This window comes from Zootoca vivipara, chromosome 9, assembly GCF_965207765.1.
Source record: "Zootoca vivipara chromosome 9, rZooViv2.hap1.1, whole genome shotgun sequence".
In the NCBI taxonomy this organism is placed as follows: domain Eukaryota; kingdom Metazoa; phylum Chordata; class Lepidosauria; order Squamata; family Lacertidae; genus Zootoca; species Zootoca vivipara.
Genome location: NC_142592.1, coordinates 17,982,760 through 18,005,451, shown reverse-complemented (window position 1 = coordinate 18,005,451; position 22,692 = coordinate 17,982,760). Strand labels below are relative to the sequence as shown.

The 22,692-nt window shown below is 42.1% G+C and overlaps 1 long non-coding RNA gene across 2 annotated transcripts in view; it reads left to right on the top strand.

Annotated features, from left to right (window-relative positions):
* The window catches only part of LOC118091360 (uncharacterized), a 132,456-nt gene that overhangs the window by 8,904 nt on the left and 100,860 nt on the right, over positions 1–22,692 (top strand). Inside the window, exons 2-3 of one of the 2 annotated variants that reach the window (XR_015945812.1) lie at positions 4,333–4,449; positions 5,374–6,109. This is a non-coding gene — a long non-coding RNA (uncharacterized LOC118091360). Of the gene's footprint in view, positions 1–4,332; positions 4,450–5,373; positions 6,110–18,525; positions 18,645–22,692 lie in introns of those variants that run through there. The other variant, XR_015945811.1, reaches the window with a different exon arrangement.

Here is a 22,692-nt window from a genome sequence, read left to right as displayed (position 1 = left end):
AGGGGTCTCAGAGGGTGTCCCTATCCATAAGCCAAGCATGGGTGCAGACGAGCCATAGGGCTTCCAGTGGCAGTCTTAGGGCAGCCACCCAGTAGAATGGCATCTTGGGGAGGCCAAATCTAAAGTGGCTCTAGCCCTCCACCAAGAGGCTGGACTGGATGCCTACGCCAAAGTTCCACCTACACCAGTAATCAATAAAAGTTGTGGCTTTTTTTCAATCCAGATTGTTTTCCGCCTGAGTTTGCACTGTCACACCTTATATAGTATTAAGCTGGGCGAGGCACTGGGCCTAGGGCTGCAATTCTTTTATTTATCAGGCTTTGAACCACATTTCTATTTCATTCTATTATTATTTTTTGGTGTGTTGACTCAGAACAAATATTTTTGTTTTCTATACACAGGTGCTGTCTCCTTTCTGGAATTATGGGTGTTAGATTGAGCGGGGTTTGGTAATAAGGTTCAGTCCGTTTTTTTTCATTCAGATTCGAGTTTAGCTTTAGGTATTCTCTGGATTTTTTTCTCAAGAGTTTAGAGAAAGAAAAGGATGTGACTTCTAACCAGGCCTTTGAAAGCTGGGTTACATCTCTTTTGCATGTTCAGACCCAGAGACCTCCCCCCTAAATAAACACACATTTGACTCAAATTTTAGTTTAGGTTTTTGGCAGAATTAGGCCACAACTTTATTGATTACATCAGGTGAGTGGTTGCATAGGCTCTGGTTCGACTAGCTCCCTGCACCTTTGCAGGTAGCGCTGACCCAAGGCACCAGCATAAGTCAGCCTACCCAAATGCTCCCCTCTCGGGGGTTGACCAAACCAGCTGAGGCCCTGGATTCCTTTAATGGAATACCCTTCATATAGGGATGGCGAGACCGTTCTCCCATCCCTATCACCTGAACCAGTGCCTATCCGCAACCTTACAAGTTGTGATGATTTGCTACGTGGCAGGCGAAACCCAAATGGCAACAGCCAATCAGCCAAGTGGGGAAAATTCCTGCCGTGCCCCTGTCCCAATGACAGACAACACATGACGGCATAGCAAGGTCAATCACAACATTACCCTAAAAAATAGGGAGAGGTGGGCGGGTGTTCCGAATGCATGAGCCAAAAGAGGAAGCTCTGGGTCACGTGCATGGGTATATATAGGTCCCTCGATCCGTTTGGACTGTGCCCCATTGGCCAGATTGAACCCAACATCGAGGGACCTACCAATTGGGTGTTGTGTATCCAATCTTACCCACCCACAACACAGGTCTCACCATAACACATGCCCTCTTTTAGGGAGGACACGATAAATGAGAAACAATCTTTCTTCGGGGGGGGGGGGCAAAAATGGAAGGAATCATTCCCTTGTGTATATTTTAAAAGGCTATGAACAACAGCAAAACTCCAAAACCTGTTAGCTAGCAACACTTAGTATTCTTTACAGCAGATCAAAGTGCCCATAGAGCACCTGACAATGAGCGCTTAAACAATTGTTATCTAATGTACGCATGTTATTAATGAAGAAGACATTCTTCTGCAGAAGTAATAGTGCATATAAATTGAAAAATCATTTCGGCATTTCTGCTAGAGGTAGAGAATGAGATGTCTTTTGATGCACCAGTAAGTTTATCAACATTAATTAAAGTGGTTCTAATGAGTTTTTTAAAAATAATAATAATAAAAATACTTTGAGGTATGCAAACCTAACTTTCTGATTAAATTTTTCACAATAACAAATCACACTGCAAATTAGAATGTTTTACAGGTAGACCATATTGGGTCAATGGGTTCAGGCAGTAAATTGCTTTGCCTACAACAAATGCATTTGAGGCAGTGCAAGACAGGAGTGCCTGGCGTGCTATGGTCCATGGGGTCACGAAGAGTCGGACACGACTAAACGACTAAACAACAAAAACAATCATTAATAACATTTAATCTTCAGGTTATACTACTTCCTCTACTCTAATATTATCCGCCAGATTCCCTGAAACCTATGCTCAACAACTAGGACAACGACAACGACAACAACAACAACAACAACAACAACAACAACAACAATTTATTACTTATACCCCGCCCATCTGGCTGGCCGCTCCAGCCACTCTGGGCGGCTTCCAACAGGATATTAAAAACACAATAAAACATCAAACATTAAAAACTTCCCTAAACAGGGCTGCCTTCAGATATCTTCGAAAAGTCAGATAGCTGTTTATTTCCTTGACATCTGAAGGAAGGGCGTTCCACAGGGCAGGCACCACTACCGAGAAGGCCCTCTGCCTGGTTCCCTGCAACCTCACTTCTCGCAGGGAGGGAACCACCAGAAGGCCCTCAAAGCTGGACCTCAGTGTCCGGGCAGAACAATGGGGGGTGGAGACACTGCTTCAGGTATACTGGGTGGAGGCTGATGTAGCAACCTCTTCAATTCCTCAGTACAGATGAAAGTCAAAATTGAGAGGTATATTTAGGAACAAATATATGTTGGCTTTCGAACAAAGGGTAATGATTCCACCTTACTTCATAAGACTTTTTTTTTATGCCAGTCATCAAAAGGAAATTCTACAAAGTGCCTAATCTTTGGAAATGCCTTGGCAGATTTACCAGTGCAGCAGGATTTATAGAGCCATGGGCAAAGAATTAATAGAACATTTTACACACAGTTGAGCCAGCCTCGTTCTTAGCCTGAAGTGCTTGGTGACAGCCAGCATACTTGTCCTGTGGAGGACAGTCTGTCTATAGTTGACAACTGCTGTGTGAAGAGATGGAGCTCTGGAATTTGCTTGCGCATCTCCTCACACACATAGACACCCCTGAATCATTTTCTCCTGTCAAATATACCTGAAGGTAGAAGGTAATGCTGGAAATTGTCAAGGGCAGATAGAGTCAAATGCCTGCTTTAGGGTTTGAGCTGACTTCCGGAAATAGGAGCACGGCTTTGCCATATGCCTGTCATTCACTCAGCTCTGTCATTCATCTTCTGTTGCCTAGTTCAGACATGCCAACACGAGCTGTTACAGGAGCAGGTCAAAGCTCAGGTGCTGTTGAGCTGTCTCAACTTCACCTCTCTTAGACCCACGTCTCTGCTGAACTTCCATTGGTCTTAACTGAAATTCCTCAGGAAGGTGTATGAGGGAAAAGGTTAGGCCATCTGGTGTGAGGTTTTGCAATTTTTGTTGTTGTATGTGCATAAAAAGCAATTCAGATAGGACTGTTTGTAGGAAAAGCTGAAGCAGCAAATCATTGCACCATATAAGATGCCCCCATGTATAACACCCCCCCCCCAATTTCGGCCACTATCCGTGTATTGGACAACCCCAGTTTTTTGACACAATTTTTGAGTCAAAGGACTCTATATATAATCTTTGTTCATACAGGCAGGCCAGTGAAAAAGAGTTCCCATATATTAGAGGGGCTCTCACTATCCAGGCTGGCAAGTTGGTTTCCTTAGTAGGGAAAACTATAAAAGTATTCCTGCTTAGTCTGGGACTTTGCCTGGACCACAGTGGTCTTCCTGGCTCCGTTGCATTATGTCTGGACTCTTGATACTCGGCTCTGTCTCCTGGCTTCACCCAAACAAAACTCCTGATTCCTGGTTAACAGTGCTATGTCTCATATTAAACAAGAGGGGAAACCAACGGCTTGGGGATGGATTTAATTTGGGAACATTACCGGGTGGAGGAGGGGAAGTTATCCTCCCCCCCCCTCTAAGGAATTGATTGCTGTTGTTAATGTAAGATACCGTTCAAAGATCTCCCACATGACATCTAGTTTGGTCCCACAACTCCAGTACTCCAGAGGCTATTGGGGAAATAGGAAGCACAAAATCCTGACTAGATTGTACCATGGTCAGGCTCCAGGGAGTAGCTGAAATTGCAGCAAAACATTGCCATTTTCTCTCCCATTGCCCAGTGGAGAAAAACAAGAAAAAAAAAAAGAGATTTCCAGTACATTTCCGAGCACAATTCAAAGTGTTGGTGCTGACCTTTAAAGCCCTAAACAGTCTCAGCCCAGTATACCTGAAGGAGCGTCTCCACCCCCATCATTCTGCCCAGACACTGAGGTTCAGCGCCAAGGGCCTTCTGGCGGTTCCCTCCCTGCGAGAAGTGAGGTTACAGGGAACCAGGCAGAGGGGCTTCTTGGTGGTGGCACCCGCTCTGTGGAAATCCTTCCTTCAGATGTCAAGGAAATAATCAACTATCTGACTTTTAGAAGACACCTGAAGACAGCCCTGTTTAGGGAAGTTTTTTAATGTTTGATGTTTTACCATATTTTTTATATTCTGTTGGGAGCTGCCCAGAGTGGCTGGGGAAATAAAAATAATTTTTTATTAAATTATTATTATTTTGAACAGAAAAGCTGTCAACAGGGAAAGCAACCCCCCTCTGCTTCTTCTGCACTCAAAACTGACCTCTCCTAAAGCTGCTTTTCTGTTCAGTAAGTGGTGCTTCATGACAAACTTGCACAAAAGGTAACTATTCGTTCAATTGCATTTCATAATATTTATCCATAATTATTAATTATGACTACAATCCTAAGACCGCTTACCTGGTAGTAAATTGCATTGAATTCAATAAGACTTACTTCTGAGTAAACATAGTTAGGATTGCTCTGTATGGCTCTAAGCTATTGGGCTTAGTTGGTGTGTTTGGCATAGCAGAATTCACAGAGGAAATTAACTAATAAGGACAATTAGCCACATAATGTGGGTGATTAGGGAGTGTAGCTGTGCCAAGATGCAACAGCAGCAATTTTGTCCTTTCAAAATTGCTCTATCCCTTGGATATCACTAGCAACGATGAGCAACAAAAAACAAAAACTCACAAACCTTCGTTGACCACAAGTTGCAATGAAATGAACCGGAGAAGGTAACTTCAAAGCAAAATTCTTCTTTGAAGAAAAGTCACTTTAGGGCATACTTTAAGAAATGCCTTCCATCTCCATTTCACATTGCAAATTCAGTCAACTGAAATAATACCCATAATAATAATATGTGGATGCTTCAACCAATGTGAAGTATGATATTTAACACTTTGCACTCTCTCTGTTTTGGATTCATCATGAGGCCACAAATGCACCTCTGCCTGAGCCCCAAATGTTATCTCCTTCAACACTGTCTGGCTCTCACAGCACTGCAACAACCTGTTCACTTGACAGTGTATATTTGTGAGGAAGTCAGCATAGTTTAAAGTGATGGTGATTTGGTTGCGTTGAACTTGTTCTGCAAATGGTTCAACACACCTTCAGATTGCGAGACCCATTGTAGTCTGGAGAAAAAAAGCTGTTTGAAAAAGGATGTTGTGATTTATGTATAGAGGATATCACACAAAAGCAGTTCAGCATACCCGTATCCATGGAAAAAGGCAAATTTGGTGTCTTTACTATTTTAAAACAGCTACGAATAGGGGGTGATATGAAAACAACCTGAGTCTATGGAGAATGGAACTTGAGGTGTGTGGCTTTAAATAACAGTTCCTTGGATTTTCTCTCTACATTTCTATTTGGCTTTAATATTGTATTATACTCCCTTAAATAAATTGCCCCATTTAGGAGCAGGATGCAAAATAAAATGTAACACTCCATTACCTCCTTGCTGTATAGATTTATAATTTCACTCAAGGGTTTCGCATGCCCTGTTTTCTTCCCCATTGCCTCACTTATCTTCCTGAGAACATAAGGTACAAAATCTCTTTACTCCCAGCTGTCATCATCCTTCTGTACCTTACCACTGCATCCTCTCTGGCATTAAGCATTATAGGACTCCAAGTGAGTATATTAATTTATATGTAGCCAGTGACATTTGTTTTTCATAGAACATTTGCTTCTTATTGAATTTGCTGCTGTTCTGAATATAAGTGGATAGTGAAATGCTGCAGAAGACTCACAGGACGGGATTCTGTGTGTCCCATTTTCCTTACCTTACCAACACAGTGAAATCTGGGAATTATGAATGTTTTGTTATTTCTTGGTATAGGAATAGCTGTTGCTGCAACTGTTTTAGTCATTTAAAGAAATGTTTATTTGCTGCCTTTTGGACTATCCACCCCAAAGACTCCCCAAGGAAGTTCATGACAATAAGGATTCTATCTATCTAATCTATCTATCTATCTATCTATCTATCTATCTATCTATCTATCAACACAAGAACAGTAAAACTGCTATCAAAGGTAAAAGACCTGAGAATGAAAGTCAGCAAAGTTAACATACAGTTATAAAATGAAAAATATAATTAGGTGTCGAAAGCTGCTTTCCTATCAATATTTTCACCACAATTAACTGCAGGAGAGAGGGGAAAGACATATATTCAGATTACATACAGTTACCTTGGAATGTTCATGCAGAAGTGATTGACTTATTAAAGCCTGAGTCAGTCAGAGCTTCAAGTATTTAAAGCTGGGGTGAGCACAGTCCCGGTTCTTCAGTCTTAAATGAAATAACACCCATCTGCAGTGAAAGATAATCAAACAATCTGGTCATCTGTGGGCTGTACATAGTATTTCGTACTATGGTAAATAACCTTTACTGTCACAGGGGTGGTTTATGAAGCCATGGGTTTTTGCAACAAGCAGGTATACCTGAAGGAGCGTCTCCACCCCCATCGTTCTGCCCGGACACTGAGGTCCAGCTCCGAGGGCCTTCTGGCGGTTCCCTCATTACGAGAAGCCAAGTTACAGGGAACCAGGCAGAGGGCCTTCTCGGTAGTGGCACCCACCCTGTGGAATGCCCTCCCACTAGAGGTCAAAGAGAACAATTACCAGACCTTTAGAAGGCATCTCAAGGCAGCCCTGTTTAGGGAAGCTTTTAATGTTTGATGGATTTCTGTATTTTAGAATTTCTGTTTTTTTTGGAAGCCGCCCAGAGTGGCTGGGGGAACCCGGCCAGATGGGCGGGGTATAAATAATAAATTATTATTATTATTATTATAAATAATGTAGGCTTCTAGTGCTATGAATCAGGGTGTGATATATTGTGTGTGTGTGTGTGTGTGTGTGTGTGTGTGTGTGTGTGTGTATTCAGAGATACTGAGGGGAAGAAAAAGTGAGAACCTGTCAATATGTTGGCACATACTCTTGCTTCCCAAAATGTTGTTACTGCTTGACATTTGCTAGATTCAGCTTTATGCACTACAAGCATTCTAATGCACAAATCAAAACATTTGCTATGAAAGAAAAACAGGCAAGGCGCAACCCAGCCCAACTTTGGCATTTCTGAGGTCTGTTGATTTTGATCGTTTAATTTTTATTATTATTACTTCTGCCTATCAACCATGCCTGTTGTCTAGGAGAAGGGGACGTCAGAGGACAAGATGGTTGGACAGTGTTCTCGAAGCTACGAACATGAGTTTGACCAAACTGCGGGAGGCAGTGCAAGACAGGAGTGCCTGGCGTGCTATGGTCCATGGGGTCACGAAGAGTCGGACACGACTAAACGACTAAACAACAACAACAAAATCAACCATGCACCAAGGACCTGAAGGTCAGACTGAACAAGACATTAAATGCATTTGTTGCATGCATGTTTTGTGAAATGCAAATAGCCTTGATGACAGAACCTTTGCAGGATTGGCAATACAGTAGATAGGGAAGAAAAGTCTAACCCATGCTCTCAATACTGTTATGTGTATTGGAGGAAAGCTTCAATTGGTGCCATCTGCTCTGGGATGGTAGTTTCACCTGAACCCTCCCATGCCTTATTTTCAGGAACTGAAAAGATGGCTGCACTTGTCTGAAGAAGGTTGAGGATCTACACCAAGGGTAGCAACCTTTTTCAGCCGTGGGCCGGTCCATCGTCCCTCAGACCATGTGGTGGGCCGGACAATACTTTTTTGGGGGGGGGGGGAAATGAACTAATTCCTATGCCCCACAAATACCCCAGAGAGGCATTTTAAATAAAAGCACACATTCTACTCATGTAAAAACACTAGGCAGGCCATACAAATAACCCAGAGATGCATTTTAAAGAAAAGGACACATTCCACTCATGTAAAAACACGCTGTCTGTGGGCCAGATTGAGAAGGCAATTGGGCCGCATCCGGCCCATGGGCCTGAGGTTGCCTACCCCTGAGCTACACCTTAAGGTCAACATCTAGATGCATTGCAGTGAATTTTGATATGGTTCCTCAAGTTTGGGAGCTAATCAAATATGCAACTAGGAACTAGTGTCGGAATTTACTTCTTTCCACCCTCTTCCTTCCAATACCTTTTCCTCTTTTGGATTGTAAGCCATTCTGGGAAACATTTTGGGCCGACGAGTAAAAAAGATAAATGCTGCAAGCAAGCAACCAAACCAACCAACCAGTAAGAACAATGATGTGTTGTTGTTGTTGCCCAAAATGAAATTGGGTTATGATATGATGCTGGGCCTAAGACTTTCTTTTAGCATCCTTTCAAATGCTTTCTAGTTCCTGTTTAGTTTTATACAGTCATACCTTGGTTTAAGTATGCTTCGGTTTGAGTACTTTCAGTGTTAGTACTTTGTGGACCTGTCTGGAACGGATTAATCCACTTTCCATTACTTTCAATGGGAAAGTTCGCTTCAGGTTAAGTACGCTTCAGGTTAAGTACAGATTTCCAGAACCAATTACACTTAAACCGAGGTATGACTGTACACTCATACTTCGGGTTAAGTACGCTTCAGGTTGAGTACTCCGTGGACCCGTCTGGAACAGATTAATCCACTTTCCATTACTTTCAATGGGAAAGTTCGCTTCAGGTTAAGTATGCTTCAGTTTAAGTACTACGTGGACCGTCTGGAACGGATTAATCCACTTTCCATTACTTTCAATGGGAAAGTTCGCTTCAGGTTAAGTATGCTTCAGTTTAAGTACTACGCAGACCGTCTGGAACGGATTAATCCACTTTCCATTACTTTCAATGGGAAAGTTCTCTTCAGGTTAAGTACGCTTCAGGTTAAGTACAGACTTCCAGAACCAATTGTGTACTTAAACCGAGGTACCACTGTAGATCAGTATTTCATCACATCCACATCGCTTCTAAAACTGGATTCTGTGTGTCTCTTTGATTACGGTTCTTGGTTGTCTTCTGTGGCTTGTAATTTGGGTTAAGAAACAGTCAGCATTGTCCTAAGACATTTTGTTGTCTGAGGCATAGGAGCAAAAGGCATCCCCTTCCAAGGTAAGGTGGCGATTATGTAAGGCTCATCAAGTTATTTTGGCAACAGGCAGAAAATCCCACAAGTGCCTCTGCCTCTTGCTGAAAGGAAAAAAACAGCACAAATAAATTGAATAGCAATCAGTTTGCCTCATTTTTATGACACCCACTTTACCCAATGGTAGGGCCAATAAATAGTATCTTATTCTAAGAGACATGCTTAGTTTAAAACTTTTGACTGGCAGTGATAAAAAAAAAGTTTGTCATCCTGGTGGTGACAGAATTAGAACGAGCCTGAAACATTCTTTCACTCCCTCACGTTTTAAAGTAACCTGTAAAACTATGCATTTAGCATGGAGGAGCTAATGAGCATTGCAATGGTAACTCTGTAAAGACAATACACCCAAACTCATTTTGTTTTCCTGGGAATTCACTTTAATACAGTCCAATTAAAAAACAGAAAGGAGCTTGTTCAACAAGCACAAAACCTGGAACAATATGAATTATTCTAAGATGAAAACGGAAGCTGGGCTTCTTTCATTTCCAAGAGAATGTCTGCTTATATTGAAGGCAGTAATTATCTCGACATGAATGCTACCCTACACTGCCAGGGAGCTGGCAAACCTCACTTTTTTCCCCCTTTCACTTTTAGCTCCTAGAATGCCTGGTAGTGAATCATTAGTTCATCCTGCAGTGAGTCTTGTTTCACCATATGATCAAGAGCTCACAGTCCGCCACAAAAGAGAGTATTTCTTAAGACAATGTATAGTTATTAAAAGACTGAAGAGAAAAAGAAAAGAATGAACAAGGACTCTTAATTTAGTAGGACAGTTATTGAATTTAGTTGTTCAGCAAAGAAGTGCAAGAGGGAGGCAAAGTACCATAGGAAGTGTAGAGGAACAAGCCTCAGTGCCATAGACTGAGTGCATGGAAAGCAACCATCTTCTGAAGAACATCAGAACAGCAAACAAGGACCAGAGGGGACAGATGTAGGTCAAAACCCAGCAGAGGTCAAGATGTCAGCCAACGGTTAGGAAACTGGAGCATCCTCACAGCCAAGAGAAACGGGCAAGACTGATGGTAGGGCTTCATAGCGCCTGGTGGGCAAAGATTGGCCTTTAATGCTCAGGGAAGTTCAGCCTTGAACCACAGAGTTCAGTCTGACAGGACTTGCGGTGGATATGAAGGTGTTGGTTGGGGCAGGAGATAGAGCCAGGCGACTGGAAGACCCAGTTCGAGACCTTCCTCTCCACCATCTGCCTTATAAAGGTCAACATTATGAACCAGGGGTGAGGAACCTGTGACTCCACTCACCCATTACTATAAATGTGCGAGAGGGCTGAGGGTGTTGACACTGGAGGAGAGAGTCTCATGGTGCTTTTTTGTTTTTGTTTTTAATAATGATTTTTATTGATTTTATAAACACAAAAGAGAAAAACAAAAGATCAACAACAACTTAAAAAGCAGTAGAACACATTAAAGAACAATAGCATAACAATAAAAAAGAAAGAAAACAAACATCTAAATCCAAATCCAAATTTCTTTAACATTGTATATAGGGACCTCCTCGAGTTCCCTCCATCTGCTCTTCATTTCATTTTTATCTTTTAGCAATTTCTAATGCATTTTTATATACATATCTTAAAATTTCAAATCTATCCTTTCTGTATACTTCACTTAGGTTTTAAATCCTCAGCTTCTATACAATTCTAAATATATTCTTGGTATACAATTTTTGCATGTTTTTTCAAATAGATTTAAAGTCTTTCCACTCTTCTTCTGTCGCGTCTTCTCCCCGGTCGCGGATTCTTCCGGTCATCTCAGCCATTTCCATGTACTCCATCATCAACATTTGCCAATCGTCCACTGTTGGTAATTCATGGGATTTCCAGTTCTTAGCTAGCAGAACTCTTGCCGCCGTTGTGGCATACATAAAAAAATTAACATTTTTCTTAGGAATCTCTCTCCCGACTATACCCAATAGAAAAGATTCTGGTTTCTTGGTAAATGTGTTTTTCAACACTCTCTTTAATTCATTATAATCCCCCCCCCCGAAATCTTTCATGGTGCTTTTTTGAGCACTGGAACGTCATTCTTTTAAAGTTTAGAAAACAAGACCAAAAGTTATCCTCAGCCACCTCATTCATAGAGCACCCCTCCTATAGACAATAATCTTATTACCGTACATTGACCATGCCTGTCAGTATATGAACATTTTGATACACAGCTTGCCTGACTAGAAGTGAGGAGTGCCGTATTCGACTATTATCTCCGCGTATGTTTGTAAATTACCAAACGCTGCCAGTGGGTTTAGGATACCAGTCTCCAAAGGGTTCATAATGTAGAATGGAGAGAGCATTTATCCAGTGCCGCTTGGCATAGACAAGGTTGGTATCATTAAGAAAAGCCTTCTCTCACTTTCTGAATCATTTGAGTATTGGAATGCTGTCTTTAAAAAAGGGGAAAAAACCCAGAGCTGAGGAAATGTTATGTCAGCTTTTACTGCTATGGTACTTTATTATTATTTTAGACATAGAATGTCAGGGAAGGGAATGGACTGATAGGCCTTCTGGCATTTCAAAGAGTTTGCTAGTCTCCCTGCAGATTAGAAAAGTCTTCCCAGGGAATCAAATGAAACAGTTCTTGAATAAGTGAATCGAATGCAACTGTTGAAGAACTGGAGCATTTTTGTTCTTTTTCCAATGCTCTAACTTGCATTGTAGCCTCACCCAGCCAGCTAATATTAGAAGCTACTGAAGTTTACGTAATTTTAACAACTAGCCAGGGGACAAATGGATTGAGAATCTGCTTCAGAGGAAGCAATTGCAAAATATGTCAGATATGTTAAAGGAACGAGAGAGTTTTACCAGGTTCCAGAAGTGGCAGAATGTTTCTTTCTGAAGAATTACTTTGGAAAATGAGGTGAGAGGAAGGAACTTCAGAGATAGCATTATTGTCTCTAAGTTAATTGAAATCTTTCTCTGTTCGCATTATCTGTCTGCTGAATAAACACCGTTTGCTGATTATGAGGCTTCAAAACACGTTAATTAATTTGATAAATAGCACAGTTTCTCAAAAGAGGATTCTTAGGGCAGTTTGGTACAGACTCCATCTTTGCTCTGAATCCACAGGAAAGGGCACAGATGTTCTCCACTTGATCTGGCAGACACTAGGGGCCATTTCACACATGGCACAGAGGTAAACATAAGTTTGCCTCCGAGTGTACATTCATTTGGACTCTGCTGCCGGTCACGTCTCCTGGCTGAGCATACCTCACTTTACAATTCTGGGTCCACACAATAAAACTCCATACTTTAGGTACATATGAAACGGTCCTATCAGTTTCCACAGTCACAGGGAAAGGCAATGTTGCCTGGTCATCATGCTGAGCTTGCCAGAAACGTTGCAGAGACCAGTTATATCAGGGACAGTGCAAGATCATTATGAGGCTGTTGAGTAAATGCACAGTTCTTCACTGAGTAAGTCAAGAGGTTTTCAAGTATAGTGGAGGAGTGGGGAATGTGGGGCCCTACAGATGTTTCTCAGTCATCACCCCTGATCTTTGTGTATGCTGACTGGAATGAGGGCCATGTGTTCCCCACTATTATATGGTTTTTGGTAAGAGTGCCAGTATTCCATCCTCCAAGCAATGCATGACTGGGCCCAGGGCTCCAGCTGCCAGTGGCTGCTTCTTCCCATCTTCCAACACACACCCAGCAGGCAGGCTGAGCAATGCCATTTTGACAGCATTTGGTTGGCAGAAGCAGGACTCTCTTGCTTGAATGCCACACCATGCTACTTGCAAGCTGTACACAATATAGTTGTGGTTTTTCTTCCATCGTTGTGGCTTCCTTCCCCGCTCCACCTCTGTCTGCGGGCAAAATTGACCAGACTGTAAAATCAATTGTTAGCGACAGTGAATTAAAGCAAGGCCCAGTTATTTCAAATTGTTGACGTTTTCTCTTGGATCCTTAAAAATAGGTGATAGTAGATCTATCGAGTGGTATATTGGCTGTTTTTGTCACCCACAGTTTACCAACACTCTCTGTTCCCTCTGCTCTCTTTGCCATTTACAGGGAGATAGAAATCTTTTAAATCTTTTTCACGGGAAAGAAGAGAGCAAGAGTCCCAAGCATCCAATTTCTTCACATCAGTGAAAGTTTCCCACGTGGCATAGGGCTGTCATAGACATAATTTCTCGTAAGACTTGAATATCCGGTTGAAACTTATGATATCTGTAAACAATCAAACAAACAAACAAACCAGCAACACTTTTGTGTTGAGAAAATGGACCAGAGGAGGCAGGCGGTAGGAAGAAAATAGTAAGAGAATACACATCTGTGAATGTTTTTCTGTTAGGAAAGAACAATAAACCAGAATGTAAAAAAGGAGCTTTATTAGGGAAGTGTAATGGGATCTTAATTCATAATTATTATCATTGTTTGGGGGGGGGTTCTTAAAAAATGAGGTTCCAGTAGTCATCTCTTACTTATTTATTTAAGAAAATTTATACAATGCTTAATTGTAAAAAAAAAGTTCTTAAAGCGGTTTACAAAAAGATAAAGCAACCCAAAAAATGTTAAAGGTTGTTAAAAACAACTATTTGAAATATTTTTTATAAAAATATATATTAATATCAGATATAAAAAAAGATTAAAGCATATATCAGCATAATACATGTCTGGGTACTTTATTTTATATATTGATAAAAGCAGCACAAAAACAACAACCCAAAAATGGGATGGTACTCTATACAGTACTATCGTATTTATTCAGGGCCGGTTCTAGGGGTCGGCAGGGGGGCGCTGCACAGCGAAGCCACGCGAAAACCACGCTGCGCCCGCCCACCAGCCGCGGGAAGAAACGGGGCGGGGCGGGGGCACCGGAGCGATCTGCGCACCACAGCGCCCAGGCGCCCGACCTGCTTAAGATGGCCCTGTACATATTCCTAAACTAGGAGACAGCCATTACAAGTTGCTGTGATTATTATTCTGAAACAGGTAGGTAAGTTACAAACATTGGCAACATTGATAAAGGGAGTTCACATTCTCCTCTCCGAATCCATGATGTGAGGGGGGGGGGAGAGAAGAAAGATGGGTTGCAAATGGATAGAGGGAGAAAGAAGATAAAAGCTTGTTGTCTTGGGGAAAAGAAGAAAATGATGTTACAGGCCAGACAACAACTCACCTGACAGTTGAATTATCTGCCCCAAACCTCTGCTGGCTTATGAGCTTTCAACAGAAAACAGAGCCAACACTTTAATCAACATTTTATTTTGATTTTATAAAAGAGAAAAGGAGTAGGGTGATAAAATTCTCAAAATGCCAAATTCTGTGCCAGATACTGGATTATACATTTAAAGTAAAGAACCAGTGAAGTGCAGGCAGGCCTACATATGGAATTGAAGATAAGTAGAATTACCAGCTCCACATATTTTTAAAATATGAGATGTTCAAAAAGTATTGTGATTTTTAGTCTTTTTCTCTTTTGATTCCCAGAGCGCTTAGTTTGTGCTGTCGCTCTACTTTCAATATTTTCTTGGCAACAGCAGGCAAGAGTTGGTGCTTTCTCTTTGTTTCTTGTGTAGACATTTTCTTGTTGTTTGCCTCTGTAGTTGCCTAAGACATTGAAAGTGGACACGGCAGTCTTTGGGATGGGAAGAAGTATGATGTAAAAAAAGAAGATAATATAAATTGGTTGGATTGGCATATGCCTTCTGTTCATGGAAGGACCTTTGGTCTACTGCAGGCTCCTGCTTAACAGAAAGACTAGGAGATGATTTTTTACAAATTCCCTTTCCTTTCCTTCTATTCCAGAGATTTTCCAAGTTGGAAGTAGAACAGCAGGGGCTATTCAATCAGTAACCTAAGGGTTAACTCTGTTAACAGCCAGTCAAGAAGGGTGGTGGAGGTGTTGCCTAGCTCCCAATCAGAGTGGCATGCTTAGGTAACCTGTGCTCTGACTGGCTGTATAGTTTGAGGGAGTTTCTCCCCTGTAAGTGAAGTGTCCTCTTGCTATGAACAAGGCTCTGCTCATATTGTGTACTGTTTTTGTTCAATTTATCCAGTAAAGTATTAGCAATCTTAATTCTCTCTCTGGACTCCATCTGGATTATTAAGGGTGGAAAAGGCTGGAGGAGAGAGCTGCAATTCATAGAATCATAGAATCATAGAGTTGGAAGAGACCACAAGGGCCATCCAGTCCAACCCCCTGCCAAGCAGGAAACACCATCAAAGCATTCTTGACATATGCATGTCAAGCCTCTGCTTAAAGACCTCCAAAGAAGGAGACTCCACCACACTCCTTGGTAGCAAATTCCACTGCCGAACAGCTCTTACTGTCAGGAAATTCTTCCTAATGTTTAGGTGGAATCTTCTTTCTTGAAGTTTGAATCCATTGCTCTGTGTCCGCTTCTCTGGAGCAGCAGAAAACAATATTTGATGAAAATCATCTCCATTTCTATTAGCATGTGATACTATGTTCCAACCTAGTATATGGGGAAAAAAATGATGTTACATTTTCTCCATATACTTTGATCCAGACTTCCTCCACTAGAAGATTTTCTAAGTCAGTGTACAGAGATAAGCACCCAGATCCTATACTGAAGTGAAACGGGAAACCCTCGCAAATGATATAAATCTCTTTGTATGTTATGATTTCTTTGGCTACACACACACACACACACACATACACACAATCTCACTGGATTGGCATGCTATAATACAAATTTTAACTCAGCTCTGGCAAACACTTTAAATTGTAAAACAATTTAATCCCTCTGTTGACTTCAGGACGACCAGGGGCATTATGTGATGAGCCCGTTGAGCATCTCACACAGCCTTTTTATTCAGACATAGAACTTTGATCAGAGAATTGGGTTCAGCTGGGACTTTCTGATAGACCAGAAGCAAATTCTGACTGTGACGACTGCTTTTTGCCTCTCTTGCCCAAAGCAATGTTTCAAAAAGGGAGAAAGTTACCTAGTATCCTGTGATCCTTCCTGTTATTGGGCCAACGTGGCCAAGGCTGTGGATGATGCAGATTTTTATGAATCTTTCCATTGAATTCAATGATGGAAAAATCACTTATGCCTGGTCTGGGGCTTGTAAACAACAAACAAAAAACTGCAACATCGGCAGGTGACTGTCAGCTGTGGTCTGGAGGAGCATAGGATGGCAGTGTAAATGTGTGTGGAATGTTGTGTCCCATTTGACTAGGAGAGAGGGCAGAGAACAGCGACCTCCATTTTGTGTTTCAGATGCAGTTAGCCTCTCAGTGCCATCTAGAGCTTTGAGGCAGCTTTGTCCTTTTGATCTGACTGGACTTCCCACCATTAGCAGTGTCCCCTTCCTCCTGGTTCTCTTCCTACCATGATTGACAATAACAGTTTGATATTGTGCACAGATGGCCTCCATCTTGTACACGAATCCCTCTAGTTCAGCTCTTCGTGAAGTCACACAAAATGGACGTGTGGTGGAATTTCTATATACAGTACAGGCAACTCCCAATTTATGTGAAATCATGAGTATTTGAAACATCATTGGAAAAGCCTGCAAACACTCTCTAAACCTATGGAAACCCCCGAGAAACCCTTTGAAAAACCAGCAGCAATTTTACCAGGCCACCAAACTTTACCACAATCACTTCCTCCAAACCTCCTTCCTCAAACTCTATTCTCCACAGGCCTCAAAGGTTGGTTAGTGAAAAGGCTCATGGGATTGCTAGGTGCCATTTTTGTGCTGTTTTTGCCCTTTCTGAGCTTGCTTAGGGTCTTTTTTGCCATTTTTATTATTTGCAGTTATTTCTATTAATTTTCCAAATTATTACAAATCCAACCAAATTACAGTGGTACCTCAGGTTAAGTTCTTAATTGGTTCTGGAAGTCCGTACTTAACCTGAAGTGTACTTAACCTGAAGCAAACTTTCCCATTGAAAGTAATGGAAAGTGGATTAATCCGTTCCAGACGGGTCTGCAGAGTACTTAAATTGAAAGTACTCAACCTGAAGTGTACTCTCTGTCTTCCATTCAGACAAACAAGAAGCAATAATCAGAGTTCGAGGTGTACAGAAACACTTGGGGTGTGAATCTGGACCAATGAGGATTATAACCCGTGGGACCAGATAAAAAGGAGGGCCACAAGAGCTCCCCCAGCCCTATTCTCAAGTCATTTAGTTAGTGTAACTACAGTACAGGATTGCATCCTAAATTACAGCAGCATGGAACAGGGTGTTAAAACTGGTAAGGTTTTGCAATAAGAAACAGACATTTATTTTTCCTTAGGAGAAAATGACTCAGGGAAAAGTATTTTTTAAAGATATATATAACATAGTGTTATTGAAACAGCAAGTTAGGCAGTAACCTCAATTGGTCTTTTAAGCCAATTTAAAATCCCAGCTTGACCTAGTGTAAATGAAATGGTAAGGGTAGATTACAAATCTCTTTGACATTGATAGAATGCTACCTGCTTGTTAAAGAATATATAAGTCCATTGGCTGCAATATATATGTGTGTATGTTAAAGTATCAGTGTAAATTATTAATGCTAGCATTAAATTCAAAGGCATCTAGGGCATTAGGAAAATCAATGCATTTTATATCTGCATAATTTTTCCAAGCCAGAAGCCCTGCCTGTTTTCAATGTAAATTGAAAGCAAACTTCTTACTTTGAAAACTAAAGATTGCATTTCTCTGGGGAGCTTTTCTCCTTCTTGATGCTGCTTTAAAACAAATTCTCTTGCACCAGAAACCTACAAAAAAAAAGTCTTGGCTGAACATCAGTCAGAAACAACAAGCATATTCGGAAATGTTTAAAATGCATTTTACACACAACACTCAAAAGCTACAGTACAGATGAGCCAAAATTCACAGCTTCTTAAGAAGGTGCTCAGTAGTATTTATTTTAGAAGCTGTGCCACAAATTACACAAGGTTATCAAGACAATTGTTTACCTACATGCTTTGACAACAATATAAGAGAGAATGTGGTTTTCACTTACTTATTAGTAATTTTTAAGCAGACCACTCCACATAATCATATGGCCTGCAAATAAAACACATTTTAATGTTGCAGTGTAGAACACCCCTGTTCAGGAGTTCGGCCAGCCAGCCAGCCAGCCAGCCCCTCTTCCAAGACACTCCCTTCCATATAGAGCTCATGTTATCTCCCTTTTGTCCCAACTGCACTGGCTGCCTCTTCATTTCCAAGCACAATTCAAAGTGTTGGTTCTGACCCACAAAGCCATGAATTACTTGGTTACCTGGAAGTTACTTGAAAGATAGCCTTCCTCCATATAATAATAAGAATAATGCCATTATAAGAGAACAAGGGTTCATGGTGAGTTCTGACAACTCTTTTTTCCTAGAAAAACAGCACTTGCTAGATGAAGACAGTAGGAAAAGAAAAGGCAACAGAATAAGCTGTCCTTTTGTCCACATAGGAGGTGGGACCAGATGCCAGGGGTAAAGAAGAGCTCCTGTACACTGAATCTCAGGCCATCCCAACTGTCCTCACTGTCTTGAGCTTGACCATGCTGGGCTGAAGATCCCAGTCCGACAGGTAAGAAATAAACTATTCATGCTCTGCCTCTTTCAAAGGTGAGATCTTTCTCAGTTTGGTGATGAGACAAGGCTGCCTTTTAGACAAGGGCAACCTGACTAGGACAGGGTTGTAAGATCTGATCCTTGACTGTGAGGCTACTAATCATAAATCTGCAACAGATCATGAGGAATGCTCAAAAGTTGTCAAGTGGAGAAGCATCCCTGAAAATGAAATGGGATAGCAGGCTTCACCTGCTAATACTGTTATTGTTTTATTTAGTAAGCTTATATAAAAAGGTGAAGGGATCCCTGACCATTAGGTCCAGTCATGACCGACTCTGGGGTTGCGGTGCTCATCTCGCGTTATTGGCCGAGGGAGCCGGCGTACAGCTTCCAGGTCATGTGGCCAGCATGACAAAGCTGCTTCTGGCGAACCAGAGCAGTGCATGGAAATGTCGTTTACCTTCCTGCTGGAGCGGTACCTATTTATCTACTTGCACTTTTATGTGCTTTCGAACTGCTAGGTTGGCAGGAGCTGGGACTGAGCAACAGGAGCTCACCCAGTCACGGGGATTTGAACCACTGACCTTTAGATCGGCAAGCCCTAGGCTCTGTGGTTTAACCCACAGCGCCCCCCGCATCCCCCTAGTAAGCTTATATACTCTCATTCAAAAAGGTTTTCTCTCTCTCTCAAGCAGCGAACAACAAGATTGCATTAGGCAATGTAAAATGCAAAACATTAAAAACAATTCAGCAATCAAATAAACTAGTAGCACATTAGGCCGCCAATCTTCAGGGAAAGCTTGGTTAAACAAATTATTTTTGCACGCATCTGAAGGATAAAATTGAAGGAGCATTTTTAGTAAACATGGGAGTGAATTGCACAGCATGGCTGCCGCCACTTTAAATGCTCTGCTCCTGATGGTTATACACATTGTATGGCACTGTTAGAGGGCACATCTGTGTGCACCTCTGTGCGCAGGGTGCAAATGGTGTGGTGGTGGTGTGGGTCTTGGCAGTGGGAAGAGGGGTTTTCCAAATTTTGCAAGCTCCCATGAGGGCTGAGAGTGCGCCCAGTGCTTAAAAGCCTTGCTTGTTCAACAGATAAGGCCATTTTGCACCATGAGCTTCACCTCCTACCCAGGGATAGTGCGTGTTCTTTACTGGGTTTTGTGTTGCTAGTTGAGAGAAATGATTTTTCCTTCCAACCCCAATTGGCACTTGGTTGTCAGGTTTTCTGCTTTAGCTTGGCCTCTGCATTATTCTTTTATGATTTGTCATGACTTTGCATGGAAACGATACTGGACAGAAACAAAACATAAGGGGCCTTTTCTTCTTCTAGCAGTCCCTTTGTTTGCAACTTGGCTTTAGAAATGTCCTCCCAAAATTGCTCGGTCGGAAGAGCAGGGGGCTCTTCCTCTCAGGGTCATGGGTTCAAGCCCCACATTGTGCAAAACATACCTGCATTGCAGGGGGTTAGATGCAATGACCCCCCGTGGTCCCTTCCAACTCTGCAGTTCCATGACTCCTTTAAGGGGTTGGAAAGTGAGATGCAAGCATTTGATGTGTGGCGCCCAATATCTCCCCTGATCATTGACTGCTGTGCTGCTAGATCCTTCATTAGCATTGTCAGTTTGTTCAAACACCAAGGGACTGAGTATAATTTTGAAAGATTATTACATTTGCTTAGGGTGGCTACATTTGATATTGTGGCCCATATTTGGAAAGGAAAAAGGAAGCTCCTTTACTACTGCATGATTCATTAACTTGACTGTAACTTTGATGTGTCAGTGCTCTAAATGCAAATAGCACGGCATCCGTTTTCAAACTGATCCACCAAAAGAAAGTAGAACTATTTCGCCAGGCGTAATGAAACAGCTGTGTGAAATATAAAGCGGGGAGATGTGAATTGCAGCCTGCTGGTTACGCCGCTGATTCTGAGGTGTCTTTGAACTCCATTGCTAGTGGCCTGTGCTACACGTGGGAACTGCATGTGGACTTTCTGAGCTGCCAGCAACCCGACAAGCCTTACTTGAATGCTGAAATCTCATAATTTATTAGAGCAATTTTAAATTAAGGTTTGCCCTAGAATCAAGCCACTCAAGTGCATATAGCGCCTCTGGCAATCTGGATGGAGAAAGGCAGCCTTGTCTGCTTGTAACAGAACGGCTGGCAGTTTTGGGTGGGCTGGCAGGCAGAAGAGAAAGAAGACCTCTGAACACCCCCCCCCAAAAAAAAATCCCTGAAGTTGTTTTTTTTTAAAATCAATTGTTTAGAGGTCACGTTGCAAAGTTTTGTGAGACAGATTGCTGCTGTTTTCAGCCACTTTATAGTGGCTAAACAGATTAAACTGTATTTACAAGTTTCCTTTTTAAAAATAGCTGGATTCCATAGCAAGCTGAGTGCTTGCTCCCACGTGAATCTGCTCAGCTCTTCATTTTTTATTATTATTATTTTTGTCAGAGGGCCTGGGTGCTCCCAGATGAGCTGTTTAATGAGAATCCAGCCTGGTTTGCAGAGAGATTAGACAACACCAGATATTTAATGAGCGTTTAGCCTGATTTGTTTTCGGGGAGATTAGATGACATTGCAAACGTTAAGCAAGTGTTACCTCCACACTTTCCAGGGCATTTCCCTGTTATTTTGCTTGTCACAGTAAGTCCAATCTTTCGGAGAAGCAGGTTTTAAAATTTTATTTGCAAGAGCTCCAAATCATCTTTAATTGAACAGCAAGAATTTACTGGGTTGTGATTGAATTCCACCCCCAAATGGTGACAGAAATGCCCCCTTTTTCTGAAGTGAGGTGGGTAGTAGCAAGAAACAGCTTTCTTCATTGTGGCATCTTTTCATCTTCTCAATGTTCTCCTTTGCCTCACTCTTCAATGACTTTTAGAAAGAACTTAAAATGCCCCCCCCATCCCCGCTTATTTATGTGATTTGATGCTGCTCTTATATTTGTACGTAGATGTTTTAAAATTGGGTATTTGTTGGAAATCACTTTGAGATGGTTCTTCTGTAGATGATTCTTTTTCGTTGCTGGTTATTTTATCTGCTGCTGTTTTGTTTCGTTTTAATGCAATTTGTGCCTTAAATGTTGCGACCTGCCTTGTTAATATGCTTTGGGATCAAGAGGCTGGTTTAACTGCTTTGAGGCTTTATCACAATAAAGAAGTATATACGGTAAACAGTGTGAGACATACACACGCACACACACATATTTGTGTGTGGTATATAAACAAACAAGGTAAAAGGTAAAGGGTAAAGGGGCCCCTGACCATCAGGTCCAGTCATGTCCGACTCTGGGGTTGTGGCGCTCATCTCGCTCTATAGGCCAAGGGAGCCAGCGTTTGTCCGCAGACAGCTTCCGGGTCATGTGGCCAGCATGACTAAGCCGCTTCTGGCCAACCAGAGCAGCGCACGGAAACGCTGTTTACCTTCCCGCCGGAGCGGTCCCTATTTATCTACTTGCACTTTGATGTGCTTTCGAACTGCTAGGTGGGCAGGAGCTGGGACCGAGCAACGGGAGCTCACCCCATTGCAGGGATTCGAACCGCCGACCTTCTGATCAGCAAGCCCTAGACCCTGTGGTTTAACCCACAGCACCACCTGGGTCCCATAAACAAACAAACACAAGGCCAAATGAGAAGGTATGTGATTCATCTGCCCTCTCGAGCAAAGTAAATCCAGCAGTTCCTCTCACTGCTCTGGAGATCTCTGATACATCTGTAGTAAATTATTTGCGTGTGGAGACCTTTTAACCACCCCCAAGAAATAAATTCAGGCAAGACTCAAATCTTGGTTGGCACAATTTAGGCCACAACTTTATTGATTACAATCAAGTGAGTGGTTGCATAGGCTCTGCTTCGACTACCTCCCTGTACCCTTGCGGGCAGCACTGACCCTGGGCACCAACCATAGGTCAGCCTCAGGTGAACACCTTGGACAGATGGCAAGCACGAGCCCTGCTAGTCCTCCACCCAGGTGTCCCCTGGGCTCTGGCTCCGGGCACAACCCCTCACAGGGAAGACCAACCATGAGTCTGTAGATTCCTTCTTAAAGGAATACCC